We start from the raw sequence: 25,270 nt of genomic DNA on the forward strand, positions 1-25,270 counted from the left end.
GTGATATAATTCGAGACTCGAGTTTTACTAAACCCAAGAGAGTGTTAAAGTACAGAGACACCTGCGACCGTTTATCCTCTAGTCAGTCTCACTAATTTCCTTTCACCTACTGCGAATTTTCATTCGCTAAAAGTATGAGGTATCTCGTTTTGTCGACACTATTTTGTACATATGAAACTCGACACACGACGCGTTTATTAGCGTACAGCTGGTTACATTTTTTATTTTTACTGAGAGATATCAAATGTTTTGTTTTTAAATGATAGAACAAAAAAAAAACAGATGTCAAATGTCAGAATATCAATTGTAAAAAGAATTGTTAAATTGTAATAAATGCTATTTTATTGAGCTAATTTTTGTATAAATCAATATTTTGTAATTTTATGAATGGAGGAGAAAATTTCCTGTGATTAATTCAAAAGTAGCCATGATACAATAAAGTAGATGCCAAAATGACACCTGAAAATGTTTGGAAGTTAAAAAAATTGAATATTTTCGTTATAAAGTAAAACCTTCCGTCACATGCGCTTTAAGACTGATGTCGTTATACCCGTCACAGGAAATCGCTCCAATGCTTTTTAACTTATAAATGTTATTTTATGGAATAAAAATTAACTATAAAAACATTATTTTTTAGAGTTTAATTTAATGTTTAAAAAATTTTTCAGTTCTATCAAAATTTTTATTATTAACTAACAAAAATGTTCAGTTAATTTGCTTACATCTGAAATATACTTGAAACATATGCAAGCATATTTTGAATACAAGGTAAAAGCCGTATCATTTAATAAGGTATTACATATTGATGTCAGTCTGTGCAAAAGAGAGGCTTGAATCCATTGGTTCTGGCTACAGAAACTTTTAAAAGCTGTGAGGGTCTAGTATTACAAGTAGGGACATAAAAAAGTAAAAGAGCTAGGAATTAAGAGCAGTTATGTTTTTTTCGTGGGGGTTGAAATATTTACTAAAAGTTTTGCAACGTTGCAAGTTAAATTTATAAATGAAGAATATACGTCACTTATATTGTCACATCATTGAGTCCATTTAAAAAATTGAGGCTCAGTTAATTAAAAGTTCAGGTCTGAGAACATTTTTATTTTTAAAATAACTGAATTTTTAGATAATTAGTAGTAACAACCCGAGTCGAAATTTTAAAACCCCAGTTCAACCTAGTAGATCCTGATTCCTTTGATGTAGACATATGCCGCTCTAATTTAAGAACCTTTTTCAACCTAACTCGTCTTATATCAGGGTGAGGAATAGTGAGTCGGGGTTTAGTTTAAATTTTAAGATTCTGTTTCAACCTAACTCGTCTTGCATCAGGGTGAGGAGTATTGAGTTGGGGTTTAGTTCAAATTTTAAAACTCTGTTTAAACCTTATTCGTCTAAATTCAGGTCGTAGAAGAGTGAGCTGGGGTTTAATGAGAATTTTATCGCGTAGGCTTCCTAGGGTGAAACAGAGATTAAAACTTTATACATTTTTCAAAATAAATAAGAGTAATAAAAATTATTATCATTATTTTGAAAATGTATTACAGTAAAACGTGCGAAAAAATCACAACAAAACCATTTATAAATTTTTTATGCTTAATAAACTGCGTCGAATGCTTTTTTAAAAATTAAAATCGAACGACGCGTTCAAAAATTATATTTGTTTAAAAATTCACAAAATTTTTTTTCTCAGTATTTTTTCGACATAACATTTAAATTTCTTAACCAAACGATATTTGCCCGGACATCCACTTTTTTCGCTTTAAAAACTGTGTTGAAAACCATTTGGAAAATTAAAATCGATCGACGCGTCCAAAAGTTACAGCTGGTTGAAAATTTACAAAAATTTTTTTTTGATATTTTTCGAAAATAATTACCGGGCTTCTTTAACCTTTCAACATAAACCCGTATATACAAATTTTTTTTTCATTACTACTCTAAAAACTACTTTGAATACCGTTTTAAAAATCAAAATCGAATGATATGTTACAAAATTATACCTTATAAAAATTTCAAAAATAATTTCTTCCAGAATTTTTTCGAAATAATTTTCAGATATTTTAACTATTTAACTATTCATGTGTATATACTTTTCGTGCTTTAAATAAAAAATTATGGTTTGTGCAAGAATAATTTAAAAATATACGAAAGATCAAGTTTTTCTACTTAAAAATTTGACCTAATTGCTAAAAAGAATAGTTTGCCAAATTAAAAATTTAAAGAATGAACAAATAGCACAGTTTTTCACATTTTGAACTCGAAGAGCTCAAAAATATAATTTTTGTGTCGCAGCTTTTGAAGCCCCATAAAGGATCTTTAAGTTTAAATTGATTAAACGAAAAATTTCGAAATAATTCCGAAAAAACAGTTTTTTCGGTTTTCTTTCGACAACGATAACTCACGAACGAATTAACCGATTTTGACCGGGTTGGCGGCGATCGACGTGGTTTTTTAATGTTAAGAGCTGAATAGTTTTTGAAATCGATCGGTGAAGCCGTTTCAAAGTTATTAAAAAAAAAACACATTTGAAAAATTTTTTTTTTGTAGTTTTTTTCAAATTTCTCAAGATCTACCGGTTCGAATCGGTCCCAATTATATTCAAAATCTAAGTTTGGTCAAGCCCTTTTGAATGACGCCAATCGCGATACACACATACACACATACATACTTACATGCATACTTACATACATACAGACAAACGGACACCATCGCGGAAACAATCGGGGACGCTTCCTAGGACCTCAAAACGTCAACATCCGTTGAAAACTTGATTTTCGAAAAACGGGGTAAAACCAATAACTTCCCAACTTTTGAAAATTTTCAGTTTTCTTAGCGGGAAGTTAAAAATTTAGGCAATTTTCGCGATGAAATTTTGAAGCACTTTGTAAGTAACGTTGTAAAATTAATAATAATAATTACAGTAATATTTACCATGACATAAGAAATAATAATAATATTTAATCACATGAGTTAATTTTAATTTTGTCAGTTGTAGCTTAAATGGAAACAAATATTTTGACTGTATGACTAGTCTTCGAGTAGCAGAGGGGATCCAGTCTTGCTTCGTAATCGTGAGGTCTCGATTTCGAATCCCAGTAAAGCTGAGTTTTTTTCAACGGAAATTTGTGTTTTCTTCGTCGTTTCTTCTGTCCATTCCGATATCATTATTCTTGTATAATTATAAATTAACATTACTAATAGTTATCATTACCTTAACAGTCATGCAAATAATAACATGAAGTAACCAACAGTTAAATGATAATTTTTTCTTTTTTTTTTACTATGAATATAACCAGTTTAGGCTATTAAGGTTGAACTAGGTTGAAATAGGTTTTAATAAAACCCTGCCTGACACTTTTTCGTCTGAGAAACAAAAAATCGTATACATCGTGCAATCCCAGCTAGGCGCTAAAAGAGTGAAACAGAGTTTTATTAAGAACCTTCTTCAACCTAACTCGTCTGAAAACGGACTTAAGTAGACGTTACCAGAGTGAAACGGGGTTTAGTATCAATGCAATTCCTTATTTCTTAAAACCTATTTCATTCTGTTTCACCCTGAATTAGACTATCCCAGGTTAAAATGGGTTTTAAGCGAAAAAAAATTTCGACTCGGGATAACTCTGCAATTTTTTGTAATATTTTCAATAAAAGTCAACATAAGCAGATTCTCTCGATAACGCAAGTAACGAAAGGTTAACTCAATTAATTCTTATAAATGGTTCATTAATTCCTCATAACGATTGATTAACTTATGTCAGTTAGAAAAATTGTTTAAAAAAACTAATAAGGTTTTAATTAATACATTTAGAATTTCAACAACATTGCTGTATTAAATATTTTTGTATGGAAATGTTTGATAATTATTTGTCAAAAATTGAATGAAGTTGATGAAACATTGCATTTTTAAATGTTAGTTTAGTAATTATGTTTTATTAAATCATTAAGTTTTCGTGAACTTTTTCAGAGCTTAATTATATTCTCGAGTAAATATATTTTTTTAAACTTTTTTGGGCAGTGATTTGAAAAAGAACTGTCTGGCTATTGTGTGTGTCTCATTAATTGTATTAACTTCACGAATAATTATTTTCTAGTTCTTTTTATCGAAAAAACAAAAAGCTGGAAAAGGAAGTAAAAAAAAAAAATTTTTACAACCCCGAGACCCGAGTTCACTTGGAGCCGCGTAATTTTCCTCGTGGTTCTATTGTCCTCGCGAGCTAACGCGATTTTCTCGTAAGAGAGACCCCTGAGCGAGATGCTGGTAGTTGTAACATAGACAGTTCGACGTTGAAAAAATTTAACTTGGAAATTTTGCACGCCCCACACTCCCGAGCACCTCGATTACATATACATACTGAATCAGCGAGAGAATGAGAATCTATTTTACCTAATTACGTTACAGGTCCAGCTCTTCATTTGCATTAACGACACACGAGCTTTTTATTCCGATCATAACGCAGCGATCGCCTCTACTCGCTATTGAGCTTGAACATCCTCATTATATTCATTTGCATTGAAATAAAAATATAATTTATTGTTGAATAACCGGTAGCTTTTTTACCATCACTTTCTTTCATTAAATAATAAATAACTATCAAAAAATGAATCACAAAACATTAACATTTTTTTCTTTTTATTATCTCCGAAAAAAAATAATTGATATTGATTTTTTAAAATTGATCAAGAGATTTGACACTTCGTCGATTTCAATCGCGACCATTAAAGAAATCTTTTGATATTATATCACATTCAGTTTAAATACTGGTGACACATAAAATCAAAATATATATATATATATATATATATATATATATATATATATATATATATATATATATATATATATATATAATCACAAATACAAATGGCTACGCCCACACAATTTAACAATTGAAGGTGATAGTCAATAATGGTTGTATATATAAAAACGCCATTCGGCCACACCCGAAATGGAAGGTAGATTTTACTGAATTAAATTCTTGATAGAATGACGTATGTAAGTCGGTTGTACTACACATTGCCTAAAAATGGTTCAATTGCACTTTTAAATTTGAAAAAATAACTAAAAATGGTCAAAATGTCAATGTTATAAACGTCAAATTGAAGGCGATTTCATGAGCTTTCACATGAATTTATCAAAAATTAGCAATCTCTTTTCATACATCAATGAAGTCACCGAAAACATGATTTTTACTATTTTGATAATTTTAAGGAGCTACCATTTCTAAACTTATTGACGAATCTCGCTCATTTTAAGGCTCATGCAAGCTAATTGTCCAAGGAATCTATATACTAAATTTCGTTAGGATCTGTTAAGAATTCTCGACAGAATAACATTCATAAGTCGGTTGTACTACACATTGCCTGAAAATGGTTCAGTTGCACTCTTAACTTTGATAAAATAACTAAAAATGGTCAAAATGTCAATGTCATATGCGTCAAATTAAAGGTAATTTCATGAGCTATCTCATGAATTTTTCAAAAATTAGCTATCTTTGTTCAATCAAAAGTTGTACATCAATGAAGTGACCAAAAACGTGATTTTCACTATTTTGAAAATTTTAAATGGCCGCCATTTCTAAACTAATTGATCGATTTTGCTCATCTTCGAACTCGTTCAAGGTCATTACCCAAAGAATATGTGTACCGAGTTTCATCTAAGTCCGTTGAGAATTGTAGACGCTATCGTGTCCACAAGCCGCGTTATATTACATATATATATATATATATATACATAAATATATAAACTTTTGAACCAATGCTAATTTTGAGCTTTACTCGACTACTTAAGAGATAAAATGACAAAATTCCGTGTGAATTGCGACACAAGGACCAATGCAATAGATAGATTTCTACGAAATCTACCTAATATCAAATTGTCTTGTAAATTCCATTTTTGTACGCATTTGTACAGCATCCAACGTTTAAACTTGCAAGATAATATTTTTTAGCATTAGTGTAAAGTGAACAATACAATCCAGTGCTAATATTATTTCCAATTCAATATGGTGATAAATCATCATATTGATGGTAATAGTTACTAATATTTTTTTTCCATCGATGATGGTAACTATTACTATCTTTTATTGTAAATATTAATATCACTATTGTAAATATTATAATATTGATGGTAATGATCACCATTATGTCAAAATTTGAAATTTTACCATCATTTGATGATAATCATTGCCATGGCATTTATGCATAAATTTATCACCGTGTAGAAACCTAATTATTGCATTAGTCCTCATGACGCTTGTAACAAAATTTTTTACGTTTACGAATGTATATATTAAAACGACTTTTGAAGTCAAATTTAAAGATAAGCCGAATTAACTGGTTAGTTTAGGAATTATATCAATAAAAAATAAATCTATCAAACTTCTACTAGTTCTTCTTAGAATAACTTCCAACTTAAAGACATGTTGGTTTTCCATCGAAATCTAATGAACTTTGATGGTGAGCTTGGCTGATGCTCCTAGATTAAACAAGAAAAAAAAACCATAAAAATAGGTTGTATCTGAAAATAGTAATTTCCTAAGTTAAGCTTGAACATTACTTAACCTTTTTGTTACTTTTTCATCGATTATATGAAAATAATTTAATAAAAAATTTTGAACATAAATTTTATAATTTTATTTTGATTTCTTAAATATTAAACAACAAATCGATTGATAATTTCCAAATAAATTAATGGATGCAATTAATTAACTGAATAATTTAACTAAAACTGTTTCAAGTATAATATACATTTTTACAATGAATAAATTTATTGTAATTAGAGCATTCCCGTGTCGCTTTAAACAATTTGAATAGAATTTTATTTGCATGAATATGAGTGATGTATAATTCTAGCACTTATATGATTAAATGAGTGTGGTGGACTTTCAAGCTCATATCTGATAAAATCCATCGGAAAATTATACGCATTAATTGCTGACATGTTCCATTAACAGTAATTAAATTGTCGACTTTCAATGACCATTATGTCACTCAAACTAACTATCAATAATTTCCATATTTTTTGTTTTATTAAAAGCCAAAAATGTTAAAAATAAGCAAGTTAGTAGGCCCATCGTTCAAATGAATTACCAAAATTAAAACACTTGACGAAAATATGAAAAATTATAATTATAATAATGATCACGAATCATGAATGATGAGTTATTGAGTAGACAAAAAATGATTGATGGATTGATTTATTGGCAAAGTAAAGGGGCTGGACAAATTTTGACAGTTGAATGAGTTGCCGGAGGTGAGCAAGGGCATTTGTAAGATACGACAGATGACATGGTAACGGGAAAAGGATGTTAGATGGGATCTTTCCTCAGAACTTTCGGTGGAGCATAGAATGCCCCTTTAACAGAGCACGTGAAATCCTACTACTTTGTCCATAATTTAGTTAAGAGCGTCATGCGTGTGACGTGCACAGTATAGAATAGATCGGAACAACCGAACCGCGAATAGAACTGGCGTGTGGCCAACCCCTGGATCCAGGATCCGTGCAGTAAGTGACTTATTATCTAGACCGTTTGTATTTGCTGCTGCCACACTAGACATCCCCTCATCCCACTTGCCCCATTTCTCCCTAGAGGGGGTAGTTCACCAGTCTATCGGCATGCATTACCGCGGGCGTACTCATCTTCCAATAAAAACATTAGCCATATTTATTGTTCCATTGTAATTTACTTCTATTTCCAACAAATTATTGCTACCAATTTCTGAATAATTGGGAGGCGTGACCCCTTTATCGGTCAGTTAAAAAAATTTTTTTTAACATCGGTAAATCGATCATTGTTATTCTAAATTTTAATACTCATACATGTTCTACGTTTGGTTGTTTTTTTACAACCTAGATCTCTAAGGTTAACTCGCATGAAATCAGTTAAATCATAAAATATATGAAATTAAATTTACAAATAAAACAGTTTTGTATTATATCTCCTTTTTTTTTTGTTAATTATTTTTCTTCTTCATGATAAGTGTGTATCAATCATTTTTATAATCTTCAAAAATTATAAATATGAGGAAAGAAATGTTACATAAATTATGTACAAGCAGTCATATTTAAATTCACATTTATATAAAGTTTCAAAAACTGTTATAATATAATAATCTCTAATGTACTTATTTAATCTCTAATGTACTTATTTATGGCCAATTTGGCATTGGCATAAAGTAAATTATCTATCTATCTATCTATCAATCTAAAGTACTAGTTTATACCCTTCTACGTCGTTATACGTATGATAAAAATAATTTATCGAACCTAAACTTGAAGTTCCGTTGAAATATTTATCTTGCTACATAAATGTTTCTTTAAACGGGTTTAACAAGAGTCTCAAGTTTACAAGAAAAATCAGATTAGTGGTTCTCTGCGTTTTTGAACTTTTTTGCAAATTTTAAATTCTATAAACATGTTCTTTTTACGACATAAGTATCTCAATAATGTTTTGTAATACATACACACTTTTACTTATAGAAGCTAATACTCGTTTAAAAGATAAAAAATCGATAAAATGTCCCCAAAAATAACTTTAAATTAAATTATCTTTAATTACACGAAAATTATTCATAAAAATTTTATACTTTCAATACTAAAGTGTATTAATCAACTAAAAAATAATTTTACGGTATTAACTGGCCAATAAAAAAATCTGCTAGCTAACTTATTTTAAAATAAAAATAATTTTAAAAATTTCGTGTGACCGTTCGTCCAAGACTACCCTGTATTTCAGTTTGTTTGCTATTTTTTAGTTTCATTCTATTTTAATATCCAGTTTTGCTGCATTTTGATACAACAAAGTTTCGAATTCGTTGAGCACTATATTGTCCCGTTGCTCTGTGATTTTACCAATTCACAAACCAACCTTGTATATTTACCAATACAACAATATTTATATAGATATATACATACACAAACATACATAAATACAACGAAACTTGAGGACTACGCATCAAATAGGACACTACTGTGTACTGCCGGCAGTATATACAGTGAGAAAGTTTAACGTTAAAACTCTGTAAAAATTTTTCGTGTTCTTCTCGTGAAAGGACGACGCGAATTGGAGATTGCTGTGTCAGCTGGGAAACGCGTGTATATATGTATTATGTACTTTTGTTGCGATAAAGTATTGAACCTAAAACTTGAATTTAATCTGGGCTGTGTCCATCATACCATATATCAATACTTTTAAAACTTTGAAAAGTCTATGATCTGAATATTTTTATTAACATAAATGAATAATTTAAATAAATAATAATTTTACAGCGTCCGCCACTCCAAAAATTCTGAAACTGGGCCCTTAACCTTAGTCTCATATTTTTATCTTCCGTGCACAGAAAAAAAACTACTTGATTAAAAAAAAAAAAAACTATTTTATTCCAAATATTACTCTTGTTTCAAGATATTCGAATCAATTCAAGAAATTCATTCTTGAATCAAGAACTTAAAACTCTTGAACTAAGAGAAAAAATTCTTCATTCACGAATTTTAGTCTTAAACGAAGCACTTTTTTATTTTCAAGAACAAGGTTACCTATTATATTTCACTCAAGTACTTTCTCTCTCTTGAATTAAGGTAAGCGGTAACGTTTATTTATAATACTATAAATCTGAATTTTTTTTAATTGGCTGTCCAGTCTATTGAACGAATTTTTTTAACTAATTATTTATCTAATAATTTTTAATATCGTTCGCCTGTATTCCCTACAGGCATAAACGATTGTAAATTTCGTGTATAAATTTGTCATTAAAGGTAAATTTGACTGAAAAAATAATTCGGACGGCCCAGACCAGGAATCGAACCTGGATCTTTTGGTATCGCGCCAACTGCTCTTCCCTTAAGCTATCCGAGACACTGTCCAGAATTACCATTCAGTCACCTCTTAATGACGAACTACGAACTTTAAATCTATCTACTTGACTCCTGTCAATACATCTTTAACGCCATCGATATTTTTATACAATATATTTTCTGTAGACTGGTTTTTATAATACTATAAATCTGAATTTTTTTTATTGGCTGTCCAGTCTATTGCACGAATTTTTTTAACTAATTATTTATCTAATAATTTTTAATATCGTTCGCCTGTATTCCCTACAGGCATAAACGATTTTAAATTTCGTATATAAATTTGTCATTAAAGGTAAATTTGACTGAAGAAATAATTCGGACGGCCCAGACCAGGAATCGAACCTGGATCTTTTGGTATCGCGCCAACTGCTCTTCCCTTAAGCTATCCGAGACACTGTCCAGAATTACGATTCAGTCACCTTTTAATGACGAACTACGACCTTTAAATCTATTTAAAGTTTATTAAAGTTTTTTAAGTCTATCTATCAGTTTATTTATAATATTACCGACTTGTTTCAAGGGTGGCCGAGCGAATCATCCCCGTAAATTTTTACTCCGATCATTTTACCCTGAAAAACCAACCTTGGTTATTTTACCGCCTGGTCATTTAATCCTTATAAACTCAACCTTTAACAATTCCATCATATGGCTATTTCATCCATCGAAATTCATCATCGGGACATTTCAACCCCGGAAATTTACCCTTTGGTCTTTTTACGGCATCCGATTAGTATTATTAATTATTATTAATATAAATTTATGTTATTTTTCAAAAAGAATTATGAATATCATGCACGGAAAAAAATAAGTAGTGAATGCAACATGATGCAGTCTTGGTGAATAAACATGATTAAATCATGTTGCATCCACATGATTTGTCATGTTCCGGCTACATGGCAATCATGTTTCGGTAACATGAGAAAATCATGTTGCGGTAGCATGAGAAAAATCATGTGACAGCAACATGATTTTCATGTAGCCTTAATAGCATAAAATTAAGCTGCAACAACTAAATATTTATGCTTCAGAAAAATTATTTATTATCAAGCAAATAGATTTTTTCGGATTTATAATATTGTGGATGAAAATTAGAGTAAATTATCAAATTAAATCATTTGTAATGATATTTTTGCTTAAGGGGTTAGGGGTAGTCAGGATTTTCAAAAAATCGATTTTTTTTTGCATTTTCTTTAAGTGTAATATCTTAAGAATATTGTCTGAAAGTTTGAAGTGAATCCGACAAATACTTTTCGAGTTATTCGACAAATAACAAAGGACGCTCAGGCACTCCAGAACGCTCGAGAGCAGGTAGTGTAAAACTTTAAATGCGTTTTTCTCAAAACTATGTTTTTTAAACTGATGACCACTGTAACTCGAAAACCGCTCAGTAAATTTCAATGAAACTCATACAGTTTTTGGAAAACATAAAAATCTTGTGTCTGATCAAAGGATTTTTTTTTCTTCGAAAATTTTGATTTTTTATAAACAATGAACTGTTGGTTTTTTCCCTAAAATCTAGAGAAAAATTTCTTGAGACCGCCATTTTGTTGATGTTAAACAAAAAAGCATCGATCAGGCACTAAATTATCTATTAATGAAACTATTTTTTCTTGTCCGATTGATTTTGTATGAATCTTTAAAGATTTATGATGGTCACCGCAAGGACCTTTTTTGAATTGGGTCAACACAAACAGTCATAACTTTTGAAATAATTAATTTTTTTTTTTCAAATTTTCGTGAACTCAAGTCAAAACATTGAGTAATGATGCCATACTATTACTTTTAGAAAAAATAAAATGATTTACTAGCAAAAAAAAATTATTAAAAATTCTCATTTTTTTCATGTCTGACTAGTAGTCACCCCTAACCCCTTAATTAAATTATGTTATTTTTTTGACAATTTTTTTTTTAGTCAAAAACATTAGTACGTAGTAAAAAATTTTTTTAATAGAAAAGAATAAAATTTTTTCAAAAAAAGCTCCGCGAGAAAATTTATTCAAATGAGAACCAATCACTCAGCATTTCAACTGCGGATACGCAAGAAGACAGCGATCTACTGTAACTTTGCGAAGTCAAACTGCATTTGATATACGAAAATAATAACAATTAATAATAATTTAATTACTTTTATCACAAACCAAAGCTATTGGCGATAAGAATTGTATATAATTTGAATAAATAAAGATATCGTTCACAAATTGTATAATTCAATAATTTACTCTTATTTTCATCTGCAATATTATAAATCCTAAAAAAACTAGTTACTTTATAATAAATAATGTTTTTGAATCATAAATATTTAGTTGTTGCAGCTTAATTTTATGCTATTAAGGCTACATGAAAATCATGTTGCTGCCACATGATAAATCATGCGGATACCATATGATTTTCTCATGTTACCGCAACATGATTATCATGTGGCCGAAACATGACAAATCATGTGGATGCAACATGATTTCATAATGTTTATTTACCAAGACTGCATCATATTGCATTTACTATTTATTTTTTTCCGTGTGAGATTCAAAATTGACGCTATTAAAACATGAACAGTCTAATGAAAAATATTGTATAATTTAAATTTATTAAAATATTTATAGCTTATATATTGGCCTATTCTTAGATAAACACACATAAAAATCATGATAAAAAGGCACAACACGGTAACAAGCTTATGTGTTGGTCTAATGTCGAATAAACACACACAAAAACCATGATGAAAGGGCACAACACGGTAACAAGCTTATGCTTTGGTCTAATGTCGAATAACCACACACAAAAACCATGATTATACCTTGTTGAAAAATTTAAAATTCGATTAATATACTTTGAAAAATTTTTGAATGATAATTTTTTGTTCTGTGAGAATTTCTTAAGTCAAGAAATTTTAGAGTGAGAAATTTTTGTAGGAGGCTAAATGACTGAAGAGTGAATTTTTAGGAAATTTTTAGGGAGCAGAATCATCGAAAAATTAATTTTTAAGGATGAATTTCTAAAGGCGAAATGACCGACGGGTAAATTTCAGAGGGTGAAGTGACCGGGAACGAATTTTCAGGGGGTGAATCGACATATAACCATTATGAATAATAATTTTAATCGGTGTGACCTTCGTCCAAAAATTGTAATTTGCATTAAGTAATGATTTTATTTAATTATAAAAATAATATTAAAGCGTAAATGAATGGGTGAATAAGGTAAATACAATCAAAGTCTGAAACACTTTGGCTAATTTCCTTTGGGGTCACAAAATTACACAAGAATCTCCGCACGAGTTCCTAATTACTCATCCAGTCGGCTCCAGAGCAACAAGCAAATAAATATATGCATACATATGATGCCTATATTTATATGTATAGAGAGAGAGAAATAGGTTGACACTTTAGTGGTTTCTATCATCAACGCAAGTACGTTGGAAACAAACCCGTTAAACTGTGGTTTTCTGCATTTTGTTCACGAGCTTTTGAATATGTCACTTGGTATTTGTTTAGCTGGCGTGAGATGAAGGATCGAGCAACAAGTTAAAGCGTGACGTGCCCGACGGTTCCAATATATATCTATAGTTTTATATATGTCAGTGTGTGTATATATAGAACGAGAAGAAGGGTAAAGGGTCGGGGTGAATAACAGTGAATACACGTGGACGCTTTGAATTTTCCAAGAGTTATACAAGCTCATGAAAACGAGCATCGATTTACTCTCACCCTCATCTGTGCCTACTCTATCTCTCAACTATTTTTATTTATTATTATATTCAACCCCTTCATAAATGTCCGAACACAAAAGCACTCACCAACAATACCCAAACATTATTCCACGATCAATTAATGTTAATATTGAACAATAACCTGTTAATTAATTAGCCATTTTAATGGAATATTTTATTACACAACTTTTGTGTTTATGATTTCCAGATTCTAAACATAAATTGTAAGTTGAATGAATTAGATGTTCAAAACGTAACTTGAACATTTTTAACGTACACTGATAAAAAAATTAATTTGATTAAAGAGAAAAAATGTTGAATCAAGTGGAAAAATTCTGAGTCTAAGAAATTATTCTCGATTCAAATGAATTTTACTTGATTTAAGAATTTTTCTACTTGATTCAAAATAATCAAACTCTTCAAAAAATGTTCTTGGTTAAAGATTCTTGTTCGTGAATCAAGTTAATTTTTTTATCAGTGTATCAAAAACGTCAAACGGGCTACGTCGGCCCTAAATCGATAGTAAAGTATAACATATCGATCACTGGATCAATAAATACAACTACTATGTTTAGCTGAAAATTCGACTTGAGACTTTTTGAAGTATAAGAGTCCTATTAACTTGGTCGGTGAATCCGATTGAGGCTCCAGTGAGCTGCCACCAAAAATATTTGGGAACGTTTATAGCGTCCGATCTTCCTTCATATTCTGACTCGGTATTGAAGTTTATGTACACATCTAATATATAAAATTCTCGTGTCACAGTTTTCGTTGCCATACTCCTCCGAAACGGCTTGACCGATTTTGATGAAATTTTTTTTGCTTATCCGGTATCTATGAGAATCGGCCAACATCTATTTTTCATCCCCCTAAATTTTTTTTTTTATTTTTTAGACAAAATTTTTAATTTCTATTTTTTTATGATACAACATACAAAAATACATACAATCCTCAATTTTCACCCTTCTACGATCAACCCTTATTTTTTAATAGCCATTTGAGTAATTTAATCATTTTTCCTCTCCGGTCGAAAACTGATCAATCGTCATTTAATTAGTTATCCCCGCCAGATGTCTACAGGTGTCACTTCTGACCCAGTAAACAGCACGGAGTAGGGATGAGAACGAAGCCGGTCTCCTTTCTTTCTCACTCCCTACACAGTTGTCGGCCATCATTATTGTTTATGCATCAAGTGTAGTAGTAACGTTGACAATTATTATTTTGCTATCTCAGTGTAACTCTCATATTAACTTTTAATCATTCTTATTTTATCAATAATAATTAAATTATCAATTTTGAGTGTATTTTGCACGATTAGTTAATCAAGTGATTTTATAACCTCAAAAGTACTCAACACGTGACACGAGCTTCCAATAACAACGGATTTTGTGTTGTAAGTATACTTTTTTATTTATATCGAAAATGTTGTTGATCTTATAAAAATGTAATTTTAATTTAATTTTATTAAAAAAATGTAATTGAACAATTAAGATTTTCATAGTTTCCAAAAAATCAATCATTATGAATCTTTATTTTGAAATGTCAATGGAAATATTGGTTGTATGAAAAAATTATAAGAGACAATGTTTTCATAAAATTTAATTTTTTACTTTTGTTTGAAAAATTTTTCCATAAAACTTATATTTTTGTTATAATTTCATAAATTAAAACTAATCATTTCAAAACTGCGGCAAAAATCCTGGCCCTAATTATACTTTTAACATTTTTCATCATTAAATAATTTCATTAATTCTATTTATGTATGTTTTGTACAGTGAGCAATGCCAAGAAAACGCAAAGGGGCTGATTTGAGCCGCAGTACAAGTAAAGCTCGAAACTTGCGAAATAGCAGATCCGAAAGAACAGAAGAACAAATCCAGCAACAAAATACTGATGCACGTGTCAGAATGGCGCAATTGCATCAAGAAGAGCCAGAAGATACACGAGCTGAACGCAATGAAGTCAGAAGATTAGAACAACGACAATCACGCCGTTTCACAGTCAATAGACGAAGAACAAATGACCAACAACGACAACAAGTACATCGAGCAACGGTACGCGATTAGTCATTCAAAAATTAATGAAAAACGTGATCGAAGCCAGGATTTTAAATGGCAAGTTCAGAGGTGAAAATATACTCATACCACGGATTCCTATTATACCTACAGATGTGCCAATTCAATTCAAACGTATTCAGTTTCCGATTAGATTGGCATTTGCAATGACTATCAACAAATCCCAAGGTCAAACGATGTCTGTTTGTGGATTAGATTTGAGAACACCATGTTTTTCACACGGACAATTATACGGGGCATGCTCTCGAGTGGGTAAACCATCCAGTTTGTTTGTGTTAGCTAAAGATGGACTAACAAAAAATATTGTTCACGCTATAGCATTAAGAGATTGATATTGTTTAATAGTGTTACTGTCGTAATTGTTTAATTAATGATATATAATTTTAAGGAATAAATTATAATAACTTAAAAATAATGTTTGCCTTTTGATATTTTTATATTCCCTCATCGTTCACAGCGCTCCATGCTTATTTCACGCATATACTACATTCTTACATACATACAATATACACATTCTAACATACATACATACTTACAATAAGTAAGCTATTTTTTGTCTACACTAGAAATTACTAGGAAATTATTTATATGGCAAAACAACGTTTGCCGGGTCAGCTAGTATTCATAGAAAAGTGAATTGTTGATTTTCATGGATTTTAGTTTTTGTAAATGTTATTTTAAAAAATCCATGATTGTTTTTAGTAAAAACAAAAACATTTTGTTTATTCTATGAATAAAACCAATAATAAAAAAAATGGCAAATATCAAAAATTTCAATCAATTTTCATTGATTTTAATAGATGTGAACAAATATATTTATTGAACAAAACAGAGATTGTTTTTAACAATAAAATATTTGTGATTGATGTTAGAAAAGTTGTGATATTTTTAAAATAAAAATTACTGTATAAATTAATTTTTAACTATTTAAAAAAAATGTTTCGTTATTTATTAAAGCTTTGAAATACTTCGAGTACTTAATCGTGCCTCTTTCATGCGACTTCTAAACAGAATTTCAATGAATTTATGTTGAAAATATAAAAAAAATAAAAAATTTTGTCGGTTTACTAAGTGCAGCAAAAGATGTTGCATCAAGGTGCAGAAGAGTAAAGAGCAGAGTACTGAGATAAAGAGAATGAGGTAGAGACGTAGCTGCATACTGTATATATAGTTACCGGTAACACGTCTCTGCTCTCAACCACTGATATTGCCTCGGGCAGACCAAGTTTACTTACAACTTCACTACCAACTTCTCAATATTCATTCCAATTATATATATACACAAATCTCAACCGGTTATTTCATAAGATGAAAGAAAATGATATCATAAGTCTATCAATCCATCAGTATAAAATATTTTAATCAATAATGACAGTAACCTATAATTATAAGTATCAGTGGTTAAAGTTTAAATTCCCGAAATTTAATAATTACGGTTGTCATTAATAACAAACTTAGTTTTCGTTTTAAAATTATCAAATTATTTCGTATCGTTTAATTTCAACTCCAGATGAATTTATAAATTATTCATCTTTTATTTCACTTTAAATTTTCAATATAGAGATTGTAATTACATTTTAGTGTAATTGAATAATCATACATCAGACAAAAATCAATTAGATTGTAATACATTTATGTTTGGTAGTAAATTAATTCTGAAGAGGAAAAGTTAAATGGCAAATATTAATAATAATAATAATAATAATAATAATAATAATAATAACAATGATGACATTAATCTGATGGAGTTATTGCTGTCGAGGTCTTATCACGGATGTGAATCCTCTTTTGTTTGTTAGTTCATCATCGTTAATTTTACCCGTCTTTGTGTGGTCTTGTATGTGTTATGAATGTATGAATATACGTAGATGGATGTATTTAATGAAAATATATGTATAAATATGGAATATGTGTATATAAAGTGCGCGCGCGTATTTCAAACTTTATTCTTCTATCTTTGGAATTAGTTCAGCCTGTCTTGGCACGTCTTTGTCGAGCTGTTGGTGATAAAGTTTAGTATGCTAATTCGTAGAACAGCTGCGCGGATTCCCCGCCCAACCATAGTACCCGCGGCGCGCCAAAATTATTGAATTTAAATTGCGGTAATTAAAATGTGTTATACCACACATTTTACCGGATTGTTAATTTATTTTTTGTATATTTATGATTTATTAACGGGTAAAATCACACAGTTTTTTACTAAACAAACAACAACTCAAAAAGTACTTTTCAGAGTTAATTTAACCGAGGACGTGAAAATTACTCGAGGGTTTAATTTAGGCAGCCTTTCAGCTACGGATATAATTTTATGGTTAATTCCATGATTAGTCATTTTATATGCTCTTTATCAACTATTATCATTTAAAGCTCAATTAATTTTATTATAATTAAAATTAGTTCTTTTTTTAAGATCAAACTGTTACTTAATCAAAATTTTGATTGATTTAAAATATGAATGAGTTCAAAAATATAAATGACGAATCTTCTTCATAGGTATCCGAGAGATTAAATAAATTTGTAATGGAATAATTTGAGTCAATTTTACGATCATCATGCCTGAATATATTAACAACTCTAAAACCTTTTAGAGATATATCAATCTTCAATAAAAATCATTTTTACATTGTAATGAAATTTAAAATAATTAAATTGTAGAATTTAAATATTTAAAGCTGTCCAAAAGAAACTCTATTCATAGAGAGACTCTTAAAATTTTGAAAAAATTATAGCGGAAAAATAGAATGATAACACCAGAAGTACTTATTTAAAAAAAATAACAAAAAATCATAGAAATTGGTTAAATGAAATAATTATTAAAAGTTAAATGTAAGTAAAAAATGTTGAATTCGATAAAAGTTAAAAATGATTAATTTTAATTATAGATAAAAAATTTAACTGTCAATGATAAGTATTTGAAAAGAGATTTAAGCATTACAAAGATAATTCAACGTTGAAATCTTGAAATATAAAGAAAAAAAATTGGTAAAATTAATTGTATGAAGAACAATGGTCTCACTTAATGGAGCATTGAATCGACAAATCAATTAAGCGACAGCGTTATCTGGTTTGAGTTAGAAAGCTTTAAGTTTGTAGTAGTAGTTGGACGGGAGTACTTAAAAATAGTTGAGTCTGAACATTAGGTAATGGTAGCTAAAGCTAATGTTTGGAAGGATAACTGCTGGCTGGATCGGTTCCATCAACAGACAGCAGTCCATACGTTAACGCCTCAGCAGCGTTGTGCGCTTTTCAGCTTTTCACACACGGGATGAATAGATACGCTGTAGGAGCTGAAGCTACAAGGAAAAGGGTAAGGGCAAGGGAGAAAATAGAGGAGGGTGGCATCACACTGGCAACCCGCCAGACAGCAAGTAACTTATTATATCTGGCATTAAATTATTATAGAGACCGCGCCACCTTCCTTTTCGCCCTTTCGACTCCCACTTTCACCCACACACAATGGGCACAGTGAAGTGCATAGGAAACGATTAAATCCAATGACGAATTATAGAATAATGTTTTCGTATTCGAGGCACACACACACCTCACAAAACGTCTTTTCATGTACACATAAAAGCTAACGACCTCTTTTTGTATGTCGCTAAATTTATCTCAAATCTGCGTATTTAAATTTTAATAACATTCTATTATATCTCTCTATAACTGTATGTTCTTACATATACATGTTAAATTTAACATTCAATTATACGTTTGTCTGATAATGGTTTTACCTCTGTAAATTAAATTATTTTGGTCCGTGATTTGCTTAAAATATTTATAAATATCTTGGCAATTAATGTCATGTCAAATAATTTGATCTTATTCCATTAATGACAGTAATTTTATATTCAAGATTATTTGATTAATAGACAAGAGAGAAGGATATGTAAGTCGAATCGTATTACTAATACGAATAGTATCTACTGGTACTACTGCTGCTATTGTTGAAGCTGATCTTGCTTTCATACTAATACTACAATCATTATGTATACTACCAAGTGTTCACTCCTACTTGGCGCAATATTATGTTCTCACCGTCAATTAGTGAGTATTACAACCCTCGTCTCTGCGATTATGTTTCACAAAAGAAACAAGCGCGTATTGGATTCTGTTTTGCATTCAACTACTGTTACTTTTTAATAATATTTTTTTTTTATACTTGAGAATTTTTTCGGTCTTTGTTCGTAGATTTTTTTTAACTAAATTAATTTTTAGTTCAAATCAGGGTTGATCTTTGATGCTTAAAGACTCTGATAGCCAGCGCTTTCTTAGAAAGTAGTTGGCTTCCAGCAGTTACGGTTAACTTGAGATCAAGTTTGCGGTAATTTTTCACTGAATAACAGTGGTAAGCAAATTGAAGAAAATCTGTCGCAATTTGAATAAAAGTTAACAACCAAACTGGTACTTAAATTTCCTTTTAACTTTACTACAACTTGACTGAAATACTTGTACAGCAAGTCTTGACGTCAAATTACAGAATAACTTATAGGCAACAACTGAAACCGCTTACTTTGCCAACTCTTTCCGTCAAGTTGGTTTCAAATTGCGGCCGTAAATTGACAGCAAGTTTCAGTTAAGGTGGCTATCAGAGGAGCTTTCCGGATTATCTACAGCTGATAATTTTACTGCTGCTGGTACTTTATTGACTGTAGAAGCTTTGGATAACAGAACTGGAATTTTTCAATAACCATTTGGTAGCAAGCTTACATCTATTCATTGAGGAATTTTGTGCTTCATTTGCTTGTAAACTGTATGCAGATTTATAGATAATCCCGGTTAAGCCAAAATGCCAAACATTGATGGCTATTTAGAAGCAAACTGACAGCTGATTCTGGCTTTCCAACTTTTGCAGTAAGTTTTTCACCAATCTGCGCCCTACACTGACACCAAACTGTAATAGCAGATTGGCGTCAATCTAACAGCAATATTTGAAAAGTCTGGATCTGCAGTCAACTTAACTTCCGATTGACAATTATTGAATAGCAGCATTGGTTATTGGGATTTTTAGAAAAAGTTTATTTGTAAGTATTGAGTTGATAATATTAATCTCTTCACAATGAAAAATATTATTCACTTTAATAAAATTGAATCTTTTTGATAAGTAAATCAGACGGTAGGAAGAGAGAATTATATTTTTTATCTGTCTACCTGATGCTGGTATTGAAATTTGTACTTCAAGTAGTTGGACTTGAATTCCAGTAGCTGGCAACTTTGAGAATTTTTTAAATTCAAGAATAAAATGATGGCAAAAGCAGCATCGATCAACTAATTTATAAGCCCCATTACGGATATACTAACTTATTCTGTTGTTAAAATTTTCAGAAGCTATAAAATTAGCAATATTCTATCAAATATCATTGAAGTATGAATTATTCGATAGTGTAAAATACAATTTTAATAATTAAATTATACTTATAGTTTTTCATATACTAGCCTGCACCGCGCACCACGCGCGCGTAATATGTTTACAAAAATGACCATTCGGTAGCCGAAATGGAAGTAGATTTCTCAAAAAAAAGAAAACATATTTTTTATAAAATATGCTTTCACCTGATGGTGAATTATGCAAATTGAAGTTTATTAAATAAGCTTTCAGATCCAATTTACAGAAATTAAATATGATATCGCGTTTTATTCTTATTGCACGAAAATACGGCAAAAGTGAAAATTTTTACGATTTAAAAAAATTTTTGAATTGCTGTCATTTCTGAGCTAATTGACAGATTTGGCTCATCTTAGAACTTAACCTCAGAAATCGTCCAAAAAGAAAGTATGTGATGTTTCATTAAAATCGGTTCGAAATTAAGGGAGTTACAGAAGAGACAGAGCTGGTTATATCGTTTATAAATATATAAATACATAGATATATAAACTTTTGAACCATATGTATTTTCTAAATCCACGTGACGAGTTGAATCTATAAATAGCAAAATTTTTCAAAAGTTCCGTTATGAGCTCCAATGTAATAGTTAGATTTCTATGAAATCTACTAATAAAATCACATTCAAATAAAATTTTATTTAAAAAAATTACAACTAAAATCTTACAAATTTTTGCGAGAGCTTACTACCCTTATTATGTTTACTACTACCCCTCCCCATAGATGATCCCATAAAAACCCCATAGCGACCCCATAGGAACCTCAATAAAAACTCCATATAAATCACCATAGAAACGCCCAGGGCAACATCATAGAAACCCCATAGAAGACCCCATAACGAACCCCCTCTAGGCAACGGCCCCATAAAAACCCCTATAGCACCCCCCTCCCTTGGTAACACTCCCATAGCAACCGTTGCCTAGCAACATGGCTTCTTATCTTAACAACTAACTGTTTATTTGAAGACTTGATACACGGAGAAAAAAAACAGCATTAATTACTGCTTTGTACAGTACTCAGTACTGTTTTGGAAGAAAATGAGGTTAAAATGTTTGGGACAGTAGAGAGCGCTACATAAAAGCTATTGACTATTGTCTGCACACTACTGAGTCGTGTTCTGGCACTAACCAGTCGTGTTTCGTACAGCACTCACTACTGACTATGAACATTTTTCTAATATTTGTATGAAACAGTAATCATTGCTGTTTTATTTTCTCCGTGTAGAAATATATTGCTTAAGATTAATTATTTTTATCTTAATCTCGTCATAAAATTTTCAAGGAAATAATTGTTTGAAATCATCATATAAGAGTAGTTCTCTAAGAACGAAACTTGTAGTTAAAATAATAAACTTAATGATAAATAATAATTGTAATTTTTAAAACCCAAAATAAAATTTTTTAACGACTCACCGATTTTGGATATTCCAACCAGCAAAAATCGGCAGTAGAGTCGATTCTGCTAATAACTGTCCTTACACTCCACTCCATGCTAAGAAATAATCCAGAAAAGTAAATATTTATTTTGTGAAGCGAGTAATATAATAATTAAATACTTATTCAGGCAAGTAATTTTATAAAAAAAATCAAAGGTCATGAGAGCTTTTATTACGCGGAAAAAAAAAAATCTTAAAAGGGTTATATTATAATTAAAAAAATAAAAATTTTTTGTAGCTATTTTAAAGAATATCATCGAAGATTCTCTCGAGAAACTGATTAATTCTCGTACATTTTTTGCCAACGATTTAAACATCCATTTTTAACCTATTAGAAAAAAATTAGCTTTAATCAAAAACTTGACTTTTTCAATAAAACTCAATTATAAAAATACTTACTTCCCATTATCATAGTATTCCAATAATCGAAGAATATATAAATTGCCAGTGTTGAAAAAAAAATCAATGGGATCGAAAGTCATGTTGCTTTGTACATACATAGGTGCGCAGGAGATGGATCAAAATGCTGATTCCGATTTTTATAAATAATCAATAGTTGACAATGGAAATTATTATCTTAAAATCGAGATTGGCAATTGTTAAGTTCGTTTTGCGACTATTTTTGTAGAAAATGAAAGCATTTATCTAATTTTAATAATTAAGAAGCGTAATATATTACAATACGCTGTTCATGGTCAGCTGTTGACACCACATGCTACATGGGGGTCATCTGAGTGATCCGAACGGAAATGTAGCCAATGAAATAATTGTAAAGGAATTCAAAAAGTAACTTGCTTTCTTACAAGTTATATACATTTAACATTTCATATATAACACTTAATAGAGGTCAAATAATAGTAAACCCTATGTAATAAAATACACACATTAAAACATTTAAATATCATATTTGTGAAAAAATTTAACTGTAAGCAATGAAACTTTACAAAACAACGACAATTGATCTGTCTTCTAAGTCAGAAGTAAGAAATTAACTGTCGATAAAGTAAGTTTTGTTAGGTAACTGGCGGTAGAGTAAATTCAAATTATATAGTTAAATTTAAACACAACCTTTTATTACTTGATAAGAATAGGGAAGGGTGGGGCAGAGCGGCCCCTCTAAGCTGATTATTATTTTTATGGTTTTTTAACATCTTATTAGTTTACCTTTGCTCTACGATGAACGAATTTACCAAAATTTTGGAAAAATTCTTGAAAAAAAATTTTTTTTCTGGGGCATAACGGCCCCCACCAAAAAATGATGGAAAAAAATTGTTTTTTTCCACCAGAAATACTTTGAAAAATATAAAAGTATTTCCTTATTTTTATCACTCTTTAGATTTCACTATCATTCGAAAAATAACTGCTATACCTAATGCACCTCGTTTCTTTCCGTCCCAAACCTCTTTTATTTTCTAAAAAATAATTATAATTATAATGGTTATTCAATTGCCATGAAAATCATCATACTCCCGCTAAATTTAAATTTTAAATTGCCGTTGAAATGTAAAAGAACTTGATGAAAGAAAAAATAGAAGTGAAGCTAAGAAGAAAGTAACTCAAAAAACAAAAAATAGTCAAATAAAAAAAAAAAAATTTTTAATAAAGGCTCAAAAAATGGAAAAAATGATTGTCATTGCCTTTACTGCAATGGACTTTATTCAAAATCCACTGAATCATGGATTTAGTGCAAAAGTTGCAAGAAATGGTCCCATGATTCCTGTGCAGGAATCAATGAAGATTATTCTGAAGAATATATTTGTCACTATTGTGAAAAATAATTAATTAATTATAAATAATTTACATTTGATGTTTTGTTAAAAGATTTTAATTTTGTTACGTTTTGTTAAAATTTATTATAAATAATCTAACAATTAATAATTTTCTTAGGATTTAATAAGGTAAAAGACCCCATTAGTGGCACCTTTAACCCCGATTAGTGGCACTTTTTCTTCCAATGAAAAAATGTTCTACTTAAAATGAAAATTAAAAATTTATTTGATCTAAAGGTCTTAAAGATTATAAATAATATATTCATAATTGAAATTAATAATTTCATTATTTTAATAAGTACCAAAATCAAAGAAAGTGTCAGTAATGGGGTCCTCGCCAGTAATGGGGTCTTTTACCCTAATATAAAATAGATAATTTGTTAATTGTAAATAGTTTACATTTAATGTTTTGTTTAAGCATTTTAATTTTGTTACGTTTTAAGAAAATTTATCATAACTAATCAAACAATTAATAATTTTCTTAGTATTTAATAATATAAATAATGAATAATTTAATAATTGTAAATAATTTACATTTGAGACTTTATTTGAAAATATTAATATTGTTACGTTTTTGAAAATTGACGATAATTTGGTGAAAAAAAAAAAAAAAATATTTTTCGACCAAATTCTGAAGGGTGGCCGTTATACCCCAGTTATAATATATTAGCTCAAAAATATATAAATATATCAAATTTATGATAATTTGGTAAAAAAAAAAAAAAAAATTTTTTTGACCAAATTTTGAAGGGGGGCCATTATACCCCACCCTCCCCGAATTCTTCTTGAAAATTTTTATTTATTACAATGTGTAAGGATTGATTATTGAAATAAAACAACTAATTGCTTATTTAATTTGAAATTATTTCTTTTTCTTTGTAAAATAATTTTTTTTTTAATTATATAAAACAGTAAAATCAGACTGCTTGAAAGATTACAGAACATAGTTTATTTTCATTTAATAGAATTATAAATTTAAATGATATTAATAAATTTTTATTTATTTCAAACTTAAACCATTATGTCATTGATTTATATCGATTAAATGAACGATTAATTGTTATATT

General features: G+C 29.7%; 1 long non-coding RNA gene across 1 annotated transcript; it reads left to right on the forward strand.

Annotated features, from left to right (window-relative positions):
• The first annotated feature begins 625 nt into the window (after positions 1-625).
• LOC123258407 lies at positions 626-22,074 on the forward strand. The gene is made up of 3 exons (XR_006508058.1): positions 626-638; positions 4,265-4,267; positions 21,980-22,074. It is a non-coding gene; the product is annotated as an uncharacterized LOC123258407 (long non-coding RNA).
• Positions 22,075-25,270: the final 3,196 nt, after the last annotated feature.

Source organism: Cotesia glomerata, linkage group LG2, assembly GCF_020080835.1.
Source record: "Cotesia glomerata isolate CgM1 linkage group LG2, MPM_Cglom_v2.3, whole genome shotgun sequence".
Taxonomy (NCBI): domain Eukaryota; kingdom Metazoa; phylum Arthropoda; class Insecta; order Hymenoptera; family Braconidae; genus Cotesia; species Cotesia glomerata.